The 16,615-nt window shown below is 41.5% G+C and overlaps 1 protein-coding gene across 2 annotated transcripts in view; it reads left to right on the top strand.

The window, feature by feature from the left end:
- Positions 1-16,407: 16,407 nt before the first annotated feature.
- EMSY (EMSY transcriptional repressor, BRCA2 interacting) overlaps positions 16,408-16,615 on the top strand; it is a 54,576-nt gene continuing 54,368 nt past the window's right edge. The window contains exon 1 of one of the 2 annotated variants that reach the window (XM_060685560.2): positions 16,408-16,542. The gene's annotated coding sequence lies outside the window, so the exon portion shown is untranslated. The remainder of the gene's footprint in view (positions 16,543-16,615) is intronic. The other variant, XM_060685561.2, reaches the window with a different exon arrangement.

Below are 16,615 nucleotides of genomic sequence, written 5' to 3'. Positions count from 1 at the left end.
GCGCATGCGCAGCTTCCCCCCCGCCTCCCTGCCCAAGAGGGCGCTCGCGGGCGCCTTTTTTTTTTTTTTTTAAACTACAGGCACTTACTGGACTTTAACGACCGCAAAGGAGCCCAACCTTTCCGTCGTTAAGCGAGACGCTTAAGGGAAAACGTTGCCCCGTTGGACGAGCTTCCTTGCCACGGGGATGTCAAAGGAATCGCCGCACTTGCAGTTGTTAAACAAGCACGGGTAGTCCTCGACGTACGGCCCAAACTTCCGGTCGTTAAGTGAGACACATGGGTTTTGCCCCGTTTGACGACCTTCCTTGCCAGGGATGTCAAATTGAATCACTGCAGTTGTTAAAGTAAGCACGGGTAGTCCTGGTCGTACGACCACAATTCAGCCCAAACTTTCTGTCGTTAAGTGAGACACTTCATTGAGTTTTGCCCCGTTTGATGGCGTTTCTGGCCTCCGCTGTTAAGTCGATCAGTGCAGTTGATAAGTTAGTAACCCGGTTGTTAAGTGAATCACTGCAACTGTTAGTAACCCGGTTGCTAAGTGAATCACTGCAACTGTTAAGTTAGTAACCCGGTTGTTAAGTGAATCACTGCAACTGTTAGTAACCCGGTTGTTAAGTGAATCACTGCAAATGTTAAGTTAGTAACCCGGTTGTTAAGTGAATCACTGCAACTGTTAGTAACCCAGTTGCTAAGTGAATCTGGCTTAATATTGACTTTGCTTGCCGGAAGGTCACAAAAGGAGATTGCGTGACCCCCCAGGACACTGCAACCGTCATAAATACGAGTCAGTTGCCAAGCATCCAAATGTAAATCACATGACCATGGGCATGCTGCAACGGTCGTAAGTGTGAAACCCGCTCATGAGTCCCTTTTTTCCCGTGCTGTCGTAACTTTGAACGGCCACTAAACAAACTGTTGCAAGTCGAGGACTGCCCCTACTACTACCGCCACCGGCTGAGCCGCCTAAGTCTCAGTAGGAGACGGAGCTCTCCAACACAGGCACTAGGGGCTTGCATCCCCGCTGGGGAGCATGGGACTTAGAGTCTCCAGGCTATTAGGCATTTGCAAACGGGGGCTTTGTTTGAAGGAGCGATGCAAATTTTGGAATAAGGAGCAAGTTTCCTAGGGAGATGGATGGGATGGGAAGCAGGGCAGCCTATGGAAACCCCATTTTTGTTTTTAGATTTTTTGCATTTGCTCAAATTTATTTATTGAATTTATAGAATTTATATTGCTGCCTTAACAGAAAAAAAAAGACCACATTTAAAACAATAAAAACTAACAAAAAGGGTCAAATAAATGCTGAAATTGCAAGGTGCATTGATGCATCCACTGGCCAAAGAACTTTGGATTTCACACCACAACAAAAAAAAAAAAAAAGCAACCAAATTTTGCGTGTTGAGTGCACAGGGTCAACCTGTCGTCTGAACACAGCCTTCCCATCACGCTTTAACTTGCGTGCATCCCTGCAAATCCACTAAAAACACGAAATAGGGAAAAAATTCCACGTGCATTCCTTGCCTTCCTCCCCTATCTAGCGACCCGCAGAAGCAAAAGTTTGCAAATGCAATTTATTTATTTTATTTTTTTTTGCACGAGGGGAAAAAAAACACTCGGGGAAGAATTGCACGCGGCGGCTGTCAAAGCTGCGCACGCGCACTCGGCCCCTACGATTCGGAAAGAACGAAAGGCGGAGCTTCTCATCTCCTCTCACTGGGCGGGGAGGGGGGGAGGAAAAAGAGTCTGGCGCGCGCCTGCGCCTTCCGAGATCGCCGAGGCGGGAAACGAGCTGCGCGTGCGCAAAAATGCTCCGGCGAGTTTAAACGAGTTTAAACGTGGGAATTCTGGGAGTTGAAGTCCACACATCAACACTACCAGACTTGGCAATGTATGTGTTGACTTCGACTCCCAGAATTCCAGTGTTTCTCAGACTTGATGTGTGGACTTCATCTCCCAGAATTCCAGTGTTTCTCAGACTTGACCACTTTTAAGATGTGCAGACTTTAACTCCCAGAATTCCCCAACCAAAATTGCCAAAAAGTTTGAGAAACACTGGAATTCTGGGAGTTGAAGTCCACACATCTTAGAAGCTAACCAGAGTTGTTTTGTTAGATGGACAGCAAATAAAGTTAATCAAATTAACTTTTAATTTAAATTAAATGAAGTAATTTTTTAAAAATTATTTTTTTAAAAAAAAAATGCTGTGATCGAGAAGTACTGACTTAATGGACATAAATTGGCAGCGTAAATCTACGCTGCTGTGCAAGCAAATAGCTGTGGCAAGGAGTGATTCAGCAAAGAATAAAAATAATATCCTCATAAGTAGAACTTGATCTGGGATAACTTGGCAGACAAGCCTAGAATGATTTTTTTCCCAACCTTTCAGTCTCTGTGTGATCGTCTGGTGGTCTCCTGTCCAGCTTTGTGCGATCAGACTGATTGGGCTTATTATCAGGGGATGTCTTATTTTCGGGGGAAACAGGGTATTTGAAAACTAGTTTAAATGTCACATTTTATTTTATTTTTTTGTTTTTACAATAAGTAGCTTACAACCAGCTATGTTTGGGTAAGATTTTGAAGGCAGGGAGAAGATTTTGTTGAACCCTTGCACACGTGACTCAGTTTATTAGTAAATGTGACAAGCTGAATTTTGAAGTTCCAGTTCTTTAAAACTGTCTCTGATTTCCTTGTTGAAAGTAAGACAAATTTCGCCTTCAGACATGTTACTCTTCACTTGAACTTTCCCCCATCAATCTTGTTCTATGCAGCTTTTAGCAAGCAAAAGTATTTAATCTCTTTGTCCGTGTGTTATTTTAGCAGCTTCCGTGCCAAAATATATCCTGGATTTTTTTATAATGGAATATCCAGAGGCAAACGGTTCAGTTTTATTTATTTATTTATTTATTTATTTATTTATTTATTTATTTATTTATTTATTTAATTAATTAATTTGTATACCGCCCTTCTCCCAGAAGGGACTCAGGGCGGTGAACAGCCAAAATTAAAATACATACAATACAAAAGTTAAGATAATTAAAAAGAATTAAATCATTGGCTTCCCAATTTAAAACCCCCAAGTCTATAAAATTTAAAATCCCAATTAAGAACCATTTAGGCTAGGCCGGTATATCAGGTAATTGAGTTGTTAAGTATGTAACCTGACAATCTTTCTATTAACTGAGATAAAATAGGTTTGTTTTTTTTTTGTAAACGGTGTTAGTTCCAGTCGACACAGGAAACCGTGACAGGAATCAAAGATTTTATTTATTTATTTATTTTATTTTATTTTTATACCACCCTTCTCCAGCAGGACTCAGGGCGGTGAACAGCCACGGTAAAAGCACAACATATAAAATTTAAAAGCAGTTTAAAAACATTAAATAATTTTGGCCATCAATTTAAAATAACCCAGTTAAAACCAATTACAAATTTAAAATCACAAGGATGGGGTCAAGCCAGCTCGGCTAGATGAAAAAGATGTGTTTTCAGGGCCCGATGAAAAGTCCGGAGGTCTGGTATCGTGCGTATCCCTGGGGGTAGGTCGTTCCAGAGGGCAGGTGCCGCCACAGAGAAGGCTCTCCCCCTGGGGGTCGCCAGCCGACATTGTTTGGCCGACGGCACCCTGAGGAGCCCCTCTCTGTGCGAGCGTACTGGCCGGTGGGAGGCTATTGGCGGCAGAAGGCGGTCTCGTAGATACCCAGGCCCTAAGCCATGGAGCGCTTTAAAGGTGGTCACCAACACCTTGAAGCGCACCCGGAAGACCACCGGAAGCCAGTGCAGCTCGCGCAGGAGGGGTGTCACATTTTGCTCAACGTTTTTCTAATTTTGGGCTCAATTGCGGTCGTCAGGCAAGGGCTACCTGTAATATGTTTCATCGCACGGTCAGCCAGATGTTCAGACTGAATTTGGCATTTTTATCCATGTCTCGAGTTCTTCCCAGGCACCTGGATGAGACAGATGTGGATGTGTTAAAGGTTTCATCGTAGTAGGGTGTCAGCTGTCCCACGTAAACCTGCCTTTTGCGATAAAAATACAAATAGAAAAGAGTTGGAGATAGATAGATAGATAGATAGATAGATAGATAGATAGATAGATAGATAGATAGATAGATGGATGGATGATAAATGATAGACTGTAAGTAGGTAGGTAGGTAGATTGATTGATGGATGATAGATGATACTGTAAGTAGGTAGATAGATAGATAGATAGATAGATAGATAGATAGATCTGCACCATATATATGATGGAGACATATATATATATATATATATATATATATATATATATATATATATATATATATATAGTGCAGTGGCCTAGAGGTGGAGCTCTCACCTCACAATCAGGAGGCTGTAAATTCGATCCTAGGTAGAAGCAGATATTTCCCTCTCTGGGCACACTGAGTATATATCTACTGAAAAAAACTCCGCACTGGCGACAGGAAGGGCATCCGGCCAGTAAACACTCAGCTCCACTCAGTTGCCCAGACTCCACCCCGCAAGGGATTATGGGATCGTTTTAAAGAGGATGATGATGATATTATATATGTGTGTGTGTATTTATATTTATATGTGGTATATATTTATATACAGGTAGTCCTCGAATTACGACCACTGTTGACCCCAAAATTTCTGTGGCTAAGTGAGACAGTTGTTAAGTAAATTTTGGCCTGTTTTCAGGGGTGAAATCCAGCAGGTTCTGACAGGTTCTGGAGAACTGGTTGTGAAAATTTTGAGTAGTTCGGAGAACCGGCAAATATCACCTCTGGCTGTTCCCAGAGCTGGGTGGGAATGGAGATTTTGCAATATCCTTCCCCCAGGAGTGGGGAGGGAATGGAGATTTAGCAGTATCCTTCCCCTGCCATGCCCACCAAGCCACGCCCACCAAGCCACACCACACCCACCAAGCCACGCCCACAGAACTGGTAGTAAAAAAAAAATTGGATTTCACCACTGCCCGTTTTGCGACCTTTCTTGCTACGGTTGTTAAGCGAATCACCACAGTTGTTAAGTTAGTCACACGGTTGTGAAGTGAATCTTTCTTCCCCATTGACTTTGCTTGTCAGAAGGTCGCAAAAGGGGATCACATGACTCCGGGGACATTACAACCGTCATAAATATGAGCCAGTTGCCAAGCGTCTGAATTTTGATCACAGGAATGCCGCAACGGTCACAAGTCACTTCTTTCAGTGCTGTTATAACTTTGAACGGTCACTAAATGAACTGGTGTAAGCCGAGGGCTACCTGTATGCCAGTTCCCGAGGGTGAATTTATCAATGCCAATGGGGTTATTATTATATTATGCGTAATCAACCAGATGTTTAGACTGGATTCGCCATTTTATCCGTCTCTCGAATCCTTCTCAAGCACCTTGGATAGGCAGATGTGAATGTTTGATGTTCTGCCCCAGCTACGGACCCCAAAGAACGCAGCACACACAAACCTTAGTTTACTAAATTAAATCAGTCTTTTTCAAACAAAGGCTGTTAATTAACTTTCTTAACAGCCTACAAGAATCCACAGAATAAATAATCGTAATCTTACTAGGGTTGGCAGAAAGCCCAGAAGCAATTTGCAGAGAACTAAGATCAAGAAGCGAAGGAGAGTGAATGAAGTTATTCCCTGCAAATTGCTTCAGTTGGCGTTCCTCCTTAAATAGGCGAAGGGAGTGGCCAATTAGCCCCAAGCCTTACTCTCTTACTCCTCCTGAGGAGCCACTCCTGCCTTTTGGCAGCTCTGTGCGCCCGTGCATCGAGAAGAGGCTCCTCCTCTTCGTCCTCTTCACCCATGGAAGCTTCTGGAGGTTCTGAAGGCCTTGGCTGAATCCCCACCTCTGGCACCACATCTTCTCCAGCCTCCTCACTGTCCGACTCGAGCGCCAGCTGCACAGGCTGCTGGCGCAGCACCACACCAGCCTCCTCGCTGTCGGAATCAGCTACTAGCTGCACAGGCCGCTGACGGGTCACAACATTTGATGGCGATATACGGTTGTTGTTTTATATTGAGTGTGTCAGATGTAAATGCCTTATTCTCCAATATGTAAATAATGTATATATGGAACATCAGAGGTTAACTTATTCTTTGGACTTTAATGTATTCATAACTTACCACTCCCATTCCTAGCTCCACCCCTTGTATATATAAGGAGCCACCCTCACCATTCTCGTTGCTTCTACCTTGAATATTCAGTGAATATAGAATGCCTATCATAATTAAAAAGAAATATATTTAAAGCTCTAACTCCTATTATCTTTATTGAGTCTGATCCTGAAAATATTGCAACAAGCTGGTAGCAGAGGATGGTTAATTGACTCAATAAGTAATTAAAAATGTCCAAGAAAGATAGGCCCAACACCAGGGCCTACAGCAAAGAAATAGAAACTGATCAAGAGATGATCAACGAATCCACCAATGCGATTTCGAGAGAATCCGAAGAATACACCACTGAAGAAGAAGAACTAATGAGTGAAAATAATGACCAGAAAGAAATCGAAATAGAAAATAACGAACTCAGGTCAGAGATATTAAAGATACTAAAAAGCCAAAAGAATGATAAAAGTCTCATCGCGGACCTCCAGGAGATGCTGAAGAACAGCGGAGCAGCGAGAGAGAAAAACGTCATTAAAGAAAAACCCAAAGATCAAAAAATCGTAAGTGAGATGACTACTGAGAAAATAGTTGTTAAAAAGAAAAGATGTGATCCCGCGCGAAATTTTGAATGGCAGCCATCTTGGTTTCAACGAACTTCAAAAGAGAATGGAGCAGAGCCAATCAAAACGCTCAGTTCAAAATTTCTGGCGCGAAAAACACTATCAGACGAAGAAAGTGAGAAAGAAGTCTCAAACTCTTCAGATGATCCAAAATCAGAAAGTGAAGACGATTTAACAAAATCTCAAGTAAAATCAGCAATGAAAACGCTTTTTGCTGCTTTTGGGCCAAGACTGAAAATTACCAAGACATCTACGAAGAAGCAAGAAATCAAACCGGCGACTCAAGACCTGCACGCTCCCATCCTGACTTCGAAAGCGACGACGCCCGAGCCCAGAGAGCCATGCCGATTTCGCCCTACACCACAGACAAAATCGAATACCAACGCACACAAAAAGAAGAAAAGAACCGTCGCCACCACCAGAACTCCAAAAACCGAGCCAGAGACCGACTCATCTGAGGAGGAGCGGATCGAGAGAGCTGAAAGGGAGAGAACCTTCCACGACGCCACCAAAGAAGAAATGAGCAACGCGCATGTGCGAAACTACGTAGACGACCCAGAAGGACTTGAACTGGCCAGAGAACCGCGCAGACTCATTGCAAGCATCCCAATGCCGTTCTGTAATTTCCTGCACTTGAGAGATCACGGACTGCCCCAGGTTGTAAGTAATGGACAGAATAATGTAGATAACTTACCCAGTGACTTCCCAAAACTTAGAATTGATGGCATTAATTTACAAGAGTGGTATCAACAGCTTCAGGTTATTTTCATGAAAGAAAATTTACTATTCTTTATAACTAGCCCTCCAAGAAGACCTTGGACTTTAAAAATAGATTGTTTACATCATAGAGCATTTTTCATAATAATATCTAGCGTGTCTCCTGCAATGTATCATAGCATCAAACCAAACCTAACTGTATCAGAAATAATTCAATGCATGTTTAATCTATTTCACAGCGATAGCGTAGCTACAACCACAAGAATGTCTAAGGATTTCTTTTCCTCTAGAGTAAAACCAGGGGTTTCTATAAGTGAGCATTTGATAAATCTAAACAAAATAAGAGCTGAGCTACAATTGAGGGGGGAAGTGATTTCAGATCAAACAATGAAAAGTGTTATTATCAATTCACTTGATCCATCATGGGATAGCTTTATGTCACACTTAGATACCATTAATTTGGGATATTTATCCATAGAAAGTCTATCTAACAAATTGATAGCAGAAGACAATTCAAGAAAAAATCGATCCAGTAACCAAACAGACCACAAACCTTTTAGGAAAGTAGTCTTTCAAGATAAACATAATGAGGCCTTTAGATGCTACAATTGTGGATCCAGGGAACATAGTAGAAGAGACTGCCCCAAAGTCTCAAGAGAGAGACATAGACCAGAATATAGGAGCAAATATAATTACAGACAATCTTCCACAGATAGACACAAATATAGAAGCCCACCAAATTACAAAGAAGGTAGAGGGGGTAGAGAAAATTCAAAAGAGAGGAAATCTGGGTCACTGAATGGGCTAAATAAACAAGACAGCACCAGAACACAGCAGGATGAGAATAACAATTGGCTTATTGATTCTGGTGCAACAAATCACACCACCAACAACAAAAGTATATTATCTTCATTTATAGAAGATAAGTTTGTGATAAAGGTAGCTAATCAAGAAGAGGTTCAAGTACTAGGCAAAGGAAATGTGACCTTGCCTGGTCTAGGGAAAATAGAGGGGGTATTATTAATCCCAGAAATACCTCACAACATACTAAGTGCCATAAAATTAAGCAGAGAATCTGATATCAATATAGTTTTCTCAAAGGGGAAAGCAACTATAGAAAAGAACAAAACAAATGTAGGTACTGTAATGATAAAAGGAGGTCTACCCTATCTGATAACTAAAGAAAGATGTTTACATAACATTGATTCAAATATGGAAGATTGTATTGAAGCAGATGATGAAAATGTCAGTAACAGTGACAATGATGAGTGTAGAATAACTCATGATCACAAAAATACATACAAGGAAAAGAAACCAAAAATAGGTAAACCAATTCATGATGAGTGTGCTCACATCTTACACAGGAAGTTAGGACATGCAAGCTTTCCTGTAGTACAAAAAATGACTGAACACGCAGAAGGTGTCAAAATAAAAAAATTGTGAAAATTATTTGGAATGCTCAGTATGTAAGTCCACCAAACTAAAAACCAGTCCCAGACCAAAAAAATCTAGCAGATCAACTAACAATATTTTTGATTTGGTACATATGGACTTAGTTGGTCCATTAAGTCCCTCAATTACCTATAGAAAACGTTACTTCCTAACAATAGTGGATGACTACAGCCGATATGGTTTTGTTTACACATTAAAGCACAAGGATGAAACATTTCAGAAATTTAAGGAATTCTACAAACGTATAGAAACACAACATAATATCAGAATAAAGCAAATTATGACAGATAGGGGATGTGAGTTCATGTCTAAAGAATTCTCCCAATGGTTAAAGGATAGAGGAATGTTACATTTCACGTCCAATCCTTTTTCTGCATTTCAAAATGGAGTTGCAGAGAGGAAAAATTCCACACTACAAACCATGATTAGGTGCACATTAGAAGATGCTGGTTTAGGCAAACAATTTTGGTCAGAGGCATTACATTATTCGAATTACACTCAAAATAGAACCTGGTCCAGTATTGTGAATAAGACACCATATGAGGTGATGTACAATAGAAAACCCAAATTATCACACATGCACATATTTGGAGTCACTGCAGACGTACACATACCTAAACAATTGAGGAGAAAGGGAGAAAACGTATCCAGGAGATTAAGATTCATGGGATACGAAACTGGAACCAAAGGGTACAGATTTATTGATAGTAATAACAAATTTATAGTATCCAGAACAGCTGTGTTCCATGAACAGGCCAATTGGTCAAAATTGCACCTTAATGAAATATTTCCTAATAAATGTAAAGATACGATATCTTGCAAGGAAGGAACAACAGAAAATCAAAATATTAACAAAAGTAAGAACAAAACCAAAACTTGGACTAATAGTCAGCATAAAATAAAGACAGACACATTAACAAAAAAGGAAGCTAGATATTTGCATGATAACCATAGCAAGCCTGAAAGAACTATTAGAAACAATAGAAACCAAATACCAAATAAATACAAAGATTACATAATGCATATGAATGGAGAACAAATAACACCTAATACATATGAAGAAGTATTGAAACTTCCACATGAAGAAAGAGAAAAATGGGAACTAGCTATGGAAAAAGAGATGGAAAGTTTACAAGGATTAAATGTATTCACACCTGCGATCGCACCTAAGGATAAAACAATTATAGGTACCAGGTGGATTTATAAAATTAAGAACTTAGAAGGAGGCAATACCTTATACAAGGCTAGACTAGTTGCACAAGGCTATGCACAAAAATATCCAGAAGACTATACTGATACATATTCACCCACAGTGAGAACAGAGAGTGTCAAAACAGCCCTTGTAGTAGCATCTGCACTCAATCTGGACGTATTCCAATATGACATACAGACCGCATACTTACATGCAAAATTAGATAAGGAAATATATGTAAGAGCACCACACAGTCAATACACTAATAAGAACGAAATTTGGTTATTAAATAAGAGTCTGTACGGATTAAAGCAATCCGGCAAAAGATGGTACGATTGCTTGGTAAAAGTACTTAAGACCATGGATTTCAACGCCACCACTGCTGATAACTGTTTCTTTGTAAAAAAGAGTAATGATCATATTGAATTTGTATTAATTTACGTGGACGATATTTTATACATTGGAAAGCATAAAGAGAGCAGGGAAATCTTTGTAAATAAGTTAAATGAACACTTCTCACTGAAATCTCTGGGTAAAGTGAATAAATACCTTGGTGTGCAAATTAACAAAACTAAAAGGGGATTCAAACTTACACAGAAAGATAAAATCATCGAACTCCTAAACAAATGTAACTTAAATAATGCTAAAACCTGTGACACCCCTATGCAAACTGATTTTCTTAGAAACACTGATGAATCTTCCCCTGAGTTTAAAGACAACACATTTTACAGATCAGTTATAGGTTCACTCCTTTATATATCTAATTGGACTAGGCCAGATATTGCATTACCTCTCAATCTATTGTCAAGATATGTTAGTAAACCAACCTTGTATCATTGGGAAGCTGTCAAAAGAATTCTAAGATATCTGAAGGGTACATTAGATTTTTGTTTAATGTTGGAACCCAATAATGACAGAGAACCAAAAATTACTTGTTATGCTGATGCAGATTGGGCTGGTGATACATCATGCAGAAAGAGTACTTCTGGTTATGTTTTTCTATTGAATGATTGTCCAGTTTACTGGTATACTGGTAAACAAGAACTAGTAGCCACTTCTACTACAGAAGCGGAATATGTTTGTTTGTCCAAGGCTGCAAATAACCTTGTATGGTTCAATGATCTGATCACTGATGTTTGGAGGAAACCCACCTTACCATTTATTATGCATGAAGACAATAAAGCGGCCATTGAAATATCCAGATCCGATGCAATTGGACAAAGGTCCAGGCATATTGATATAAAGTTTAAGCATGTGAGACAACTGTCTCAAGACGGATTCATTAAAGCAATACATTGCGATACTTCTGAACAATTAGCTGACATATTAACAAAACCCTTACCTTCTAAACAACATAAATATTTAACTTCTAAATTATATGTATTATATTGTCCTGAATCAGAATGTAATTGGTGTTGTGTAACGAACCGGCATTTAGAGGGGGATTTGTCAGATGTAAATGCCTTATTCTCCAATATGTAAATAATGTATATATGGAACATCAGAGGTTAACTTATTCTTTGGACTTTAATGTATTCATAACTTACCACTCCCATTCCTAGCTCCACCCCTTGTATATATAAGGAGCCACCCTCACCATTCTCGTTGCTTCTACCTTGAATATTCAGTGAATATAGAATGCCTATCATAATTAAAAAGAAATATATTTAAAGCTCTAACTCCTATTATCTTTATTGAGTCTGATCCTGAAAATATTGCAACAGAGTGTTTTTATGGCGCTTTAAAATAATAAAAGCCAGCCATTTTGCTTCCGGAGATGCCAATGTATAAATAAACCCCGTTCTCCGGGTGGAATTTACTTCTTCATAAATAACACAGAATTGCATTATTGGAGACAATATGAAGCGCCATTAAATACACAATTGTATGCAAGCCTCTTGACTCGTTGTTGTCTCTTTTTTAATTAATTGCCAGGGGGAATAAAATCACCCTCCCCAATCCAGTGGGTGGGGTAAATCTTTTTACCCCCCTCCACCCACCCACCCTCTCTCCCTGGCTAGGATTTGCCCGCAAGGTAAGTTTTAATTAATTTCCAGGATGAATAATTGCTCAAGAAGCTTGGGCATTTTAATTAGGCCATGACACTCAAAAAAAGAAAGAAAGAAAATTAACTCTTCTTAATACGCTCCTGATCGTAATTGGGAGACCTTGAGAATATGATTTAAAAAGGAAGTATAAAGCAAAACTTGGCCTTAAATTTGTATTAAATTTGGCATTGTTAAGTAAAAAAATTCGGTTGGATGGATTCACGTCTAGCCCATAAAACCAGCTTCCAAATAAATAATTACGATGTTTCAACAAATCATAACTTGATTTATATCTGTTCATTTAGTGACCATTTGAAATTTCAATGGCGCTGAAAAAAATGTGTTACAACCGTATTTCGCACTTATGACCGTTGCAGCATCCCAAAATTCAGATGCTTGGCAACCGACTCATATTTATGACGGTCGCAGTGTCCCAAGGGTCACGTGATCCCCCTTCGGTGACCTTCTGACAAGCAGTTTCACTTAACAACCATGTGATAAACCGAACAACGGCAGCGATTCACTTCACAACTGGGGCAAGAAAGCTCGTAAAATGGGGCAAAATTCACTTAACAAATGTCTCGCTTAGGAGCAGAAATGTTGGGCTCCCTCGTGGTCATACGTCGAGGACTACCTGCACAGGTAATCCTCGAGTTACGACCATTTGTTTTAACAATGGTTCAAAGTCTTGGAAAAAGAGACTTACAACTGATCCTCAGAGTTACAACCTTCATTTCACCCTCATGGTCAATTTGGGTACTTGGTAACCAGCTTGTAGTTATGATCATTGCAGTTTATTGTGGTGACCTGATCATGGTTTGCAACCTTCCTAGCCGGCTTCTGACAAACCAAACAAATTGCGGAAGTTGGATTTGCTCAGTGACCTGGTGAGTCGCTTAATGATTGCAGTAAAAAAAATGATTGTAAAATTGCATCCTGCTTCACAATGCAATTTTCTTCCCCTTTTCCTTCCAGTTTCTGCTTCCTCCCTTTTATCCTTCTAGCTTCCCCTTCCCCTTTTATACTTTTCGAGTTTCCACTTCCCCTTAGAGATCAAAATTCTGTTGAGGAAATCCTGTACGCCTTGGTAGGATATCCTGCTTTAAACTACGGGGAAAGGCGATGCCTGCTTTCCCACAGAATACGACATACCTAACTTTGTTTGTTTATTTATTATCCTGTCCTTATTACTTTATAAATAACTCAAGATAGGGAACGTACCATTTTTTTCCTCACAACAACGATCTTGTGAGGTGGTTTGGGCTAAGAGTGAGTGACATGCCCAAATTCATCCAGCTGGCTTTTGTGCCTAAGGCAGGACTAGAACTCCCCGTCTCCTGGCAATTGGCCCAAAATCACCCAGTCGGCTTTCGTGTCTAAGGTAGGACTAGAACTCACCGTCTCCGGGCAATTGGCCCAAAGTCACCCAGTCGGCTTTCGTGTCTAAGGTAGGACTAGAACTCCCCGTCTCCTGGCAATTGGCCCAGTCACCCAGTCAGTTTTCATGCCTAGGGCAGGACTAGAATTCACCGTCTCCTGGCGATTGGCCAAAAGTCACCCAATCAGTTTTCATGTCTAAGGCGGGACTAGAACTCACCGTCTCCTGGTGATTGGCCCAAAGTCACCCAGTCAGCTTTCATGTCTAAGGTGGGACTAGAACTCACCGTCTCCTGGCAATTGGCCCAGTCACCCAGTCAGTTTTCATGCCTAGGGCAGGACTAGAATTCACCGTCTCCTGGCGATTGGCCAAAAGTCACCCAATCAGTTTTCATGTCTAAGGCGGGACTAGAACTCACCGTCTCCTGGTGATTGGCCCAAAGTCACCCAGCCGACATTCATGCCTAAGACTAGAACTCCCAGTCTCCTGGTTTCTAGCCGCTACACCTAATTGGCTTTCGTGTTACACCGTGTTTTTCAAATTTGGCAAGCTTAAAATGGGTTAACGTCAACTCCCAGTATCCTGAATGGGGAATTCTGGGAGTTGAAATCCACCCATCTTAAAGGTCTGTGAAGTTTCTTCACAGTCTTCGGAGAGGGACGGCATCTAAATTTAATTAATTTAATGAATTAAATTAAATTCTCTGTCATCCAGGTCGTGGTTGTCCCAAAGGTGCTTTTTCAAGCGGCAACTGGACTTCCTTGGTTTTTTCTTGAAGACGTTTCGCTTCTCATCCCAGAAGCTTCCTCAGCTCTGACTGGATGGTGAAGGATGGAAGGATGGAAATTTCCTTGCAGTCATCTGGTTGTTAGTACTCTTTCTGAGAGTCATTGAGGCCACTTGGAGGTTTCCCTGTGTCTTCAGGGTCACTTGAGTGGTGCAAATGAGTGTGGAGCCTTCTTGGAATTGCTGAAAGGAATGTGTTGTAAGCCTTTTAGTATAAATCCTTCCATTCCCCACAATTCAGAGCCTTGGTAGCGCAGCAGACTAAAGCACTGTTAAGTAACACCAGCTGCCTGCAATTACTGCGAGTTCAAATCTCACCAGGCTCAAGGTTGACTCAGCCTTCCATCCTTCCGAGGTAGGTGAAATGAGGACCCGGATTGTGGGGGCAATAAGCTGACTTTATATAAAAAAAAGAACACCGCTTGGGGGGGAGGCGAAAGTCCTACTAAGCAGGTATATACAAAAGTATGAAGGCTATTGCTTAACGCATTGTAAGCCGCCCTGAGTCTCCGGAAAAGGGCGGCATATAAATCGAACCAATAAATAAATAAATAAATAAATAAATAAATAAATAAATAAATAAATAACCATGACCTGGATGACGGAGAACCTCCATAGACACTTCTTCTCTACCATTCTGTCAGAACTGAAGAAGCTTCTTGGATGAGAAGCGAAATGTCTTCAAGGAATAACAAAGCAAACCCAGTTATCTATTGAAAAAGCAGCTTTGGGAAAGTTAAATTTCCAAGTTTAACGCACTGTAAGCCGCCCTGAGTCTCCGGAGAAGGGCTGCATATAAATCAAATTAAAAAAAAAAAGTTTGAAACTTTTCTAGTTTAGCATAGAAATCTCGATTTATTTAGGGCTGTTGGCTCTGTGCCGCAATACGCCACACGGCCACTAGATGGCAGGAAAGACTTGGATTTTTTTTCCCCCTGGCAAGCCCACACTCTCATTTGGCTTCTACACGTGTTATCTCTTTTGATTGAACAAAGAAATCCTTTATATTAATCCAATATTCTTGCTTTCTGCTGGGAATTTTTCCAGCAGCGCTTCTTCCTTCCTTTCCTCCTCTTCCTCCTCATTTCGGAAAAATAAGAAAAAAATATTATGATTAATCATCTCATTCTTTGCAACGATTCTGGCCATTGCCATTCACTTGCAGGAAAAATTTTCATTTGCAGGGGAAAAAAATGTGTTTTCTTTTCCTTTAAATGAAAGCAAATCGCGTGCATTGCAAGGAACAAAGAGCTGAGTTTGCACAACACGCGTTTCACTCGTTTTGGTTTGGGCTGATTATATATTTTTTTTAAAAAAACTGGGTTTTGCAAAAATTAAATAAAAGGCAAAAAGTGCTCCTAGGAAACTAGTTTAACTCAAATGAGGTTTATTTATGACATAAAAGCAAACGGATCTCCCAGGGGTTGGCATTCCATCCAATTCCCTCCTTACTTCTTTGTTTTAAAAGCGCCTCTTTTTTTAATCTCTGGAGTCCCAGAATTCCAAACGCGAAGAGAAGCCCCGTGTCCCGCTTGGCTAGCCGTACCTCGCATTTTTCTCCTGATCTGACCCCAAGGGGTAAAGTCTTACACGTTCGCGCCCTTGATTTCCGGTGGCAAAATTTTCTACCTGCACAGCAGATGCCCAATAAGGAGGCCAAATCGGTTTGCTTTAAGCGTGGCTTGAAGACCCAACATATTATTCATAGAACCATTAAAGTCATTGGAGCAGAGGAAGCTCAAAGCTGAATAACCCATTGGGGGTGGTGGTGGTTTGCAGAACCTCTTTTCCTTCATGTATGGCTGCTCGGCGGCTAAAACCACTCAGCGCGGATAGGGATTCGCTGGCTCCCCTTTCAATTAGCCTGAAATCTAAGCTTCCTGGCTTTGGATTTCCTTCGGTGGCCCCATTCCAACCTTCCTTCCTGCCCCTCAAGCCGGGAGCTGCGATAGGGAACCGGAAGTGTGAGGGCGCTTCCATCCCATCGCGTCTCTACACACACGCCATCCCCGCTTTTGGAGACGAGGCTCCTCCTCCCTCCCCTACACCAAGCAGGCCGACGGGTGGTGGTGGAGAGGGGGGGAGGGACTACATCCCCCGGCATGCCTCGGGCGCCGCCGCGCAGGCGCAGTGGCCGCGCTCCCCTGCCATCTTGGCTGCTTCCGCGGGAGCCGCCAAACAAACGCGAAGGTGCCCCGAAGCCCATCGGCCGCCGCGGGGGCGGAGGGGTCGATGGTGGCGCCGGGGAGGGCTGGCAGGTGCGTCCGCGGGGGCCTGGCGGGGGACGGGCGGTGGGCGGAGGATGAAGAGGGTGACGGTGGTGGTTTAAAG

The sequence above is a fragment of the Pantherophis guttatus genome, chromosome 5, assembly GCF_059756535.1.
Source record: "Pantherophis guttatus breed Tessera chromosome 5, ASM5975653v1, whole genome shotgun sequence".
Taxonomy (NCBI): Eukaryota; Metazoa; Chordata; class Lepidosauria; order Squamata; family Colubridae; genus Pantherophis; species Pantherophis guttatus.
Note: the sequence above shows the minus strand (reverse complement) of the source record. Positions and strands in the feature narration are given on the sequence as shown.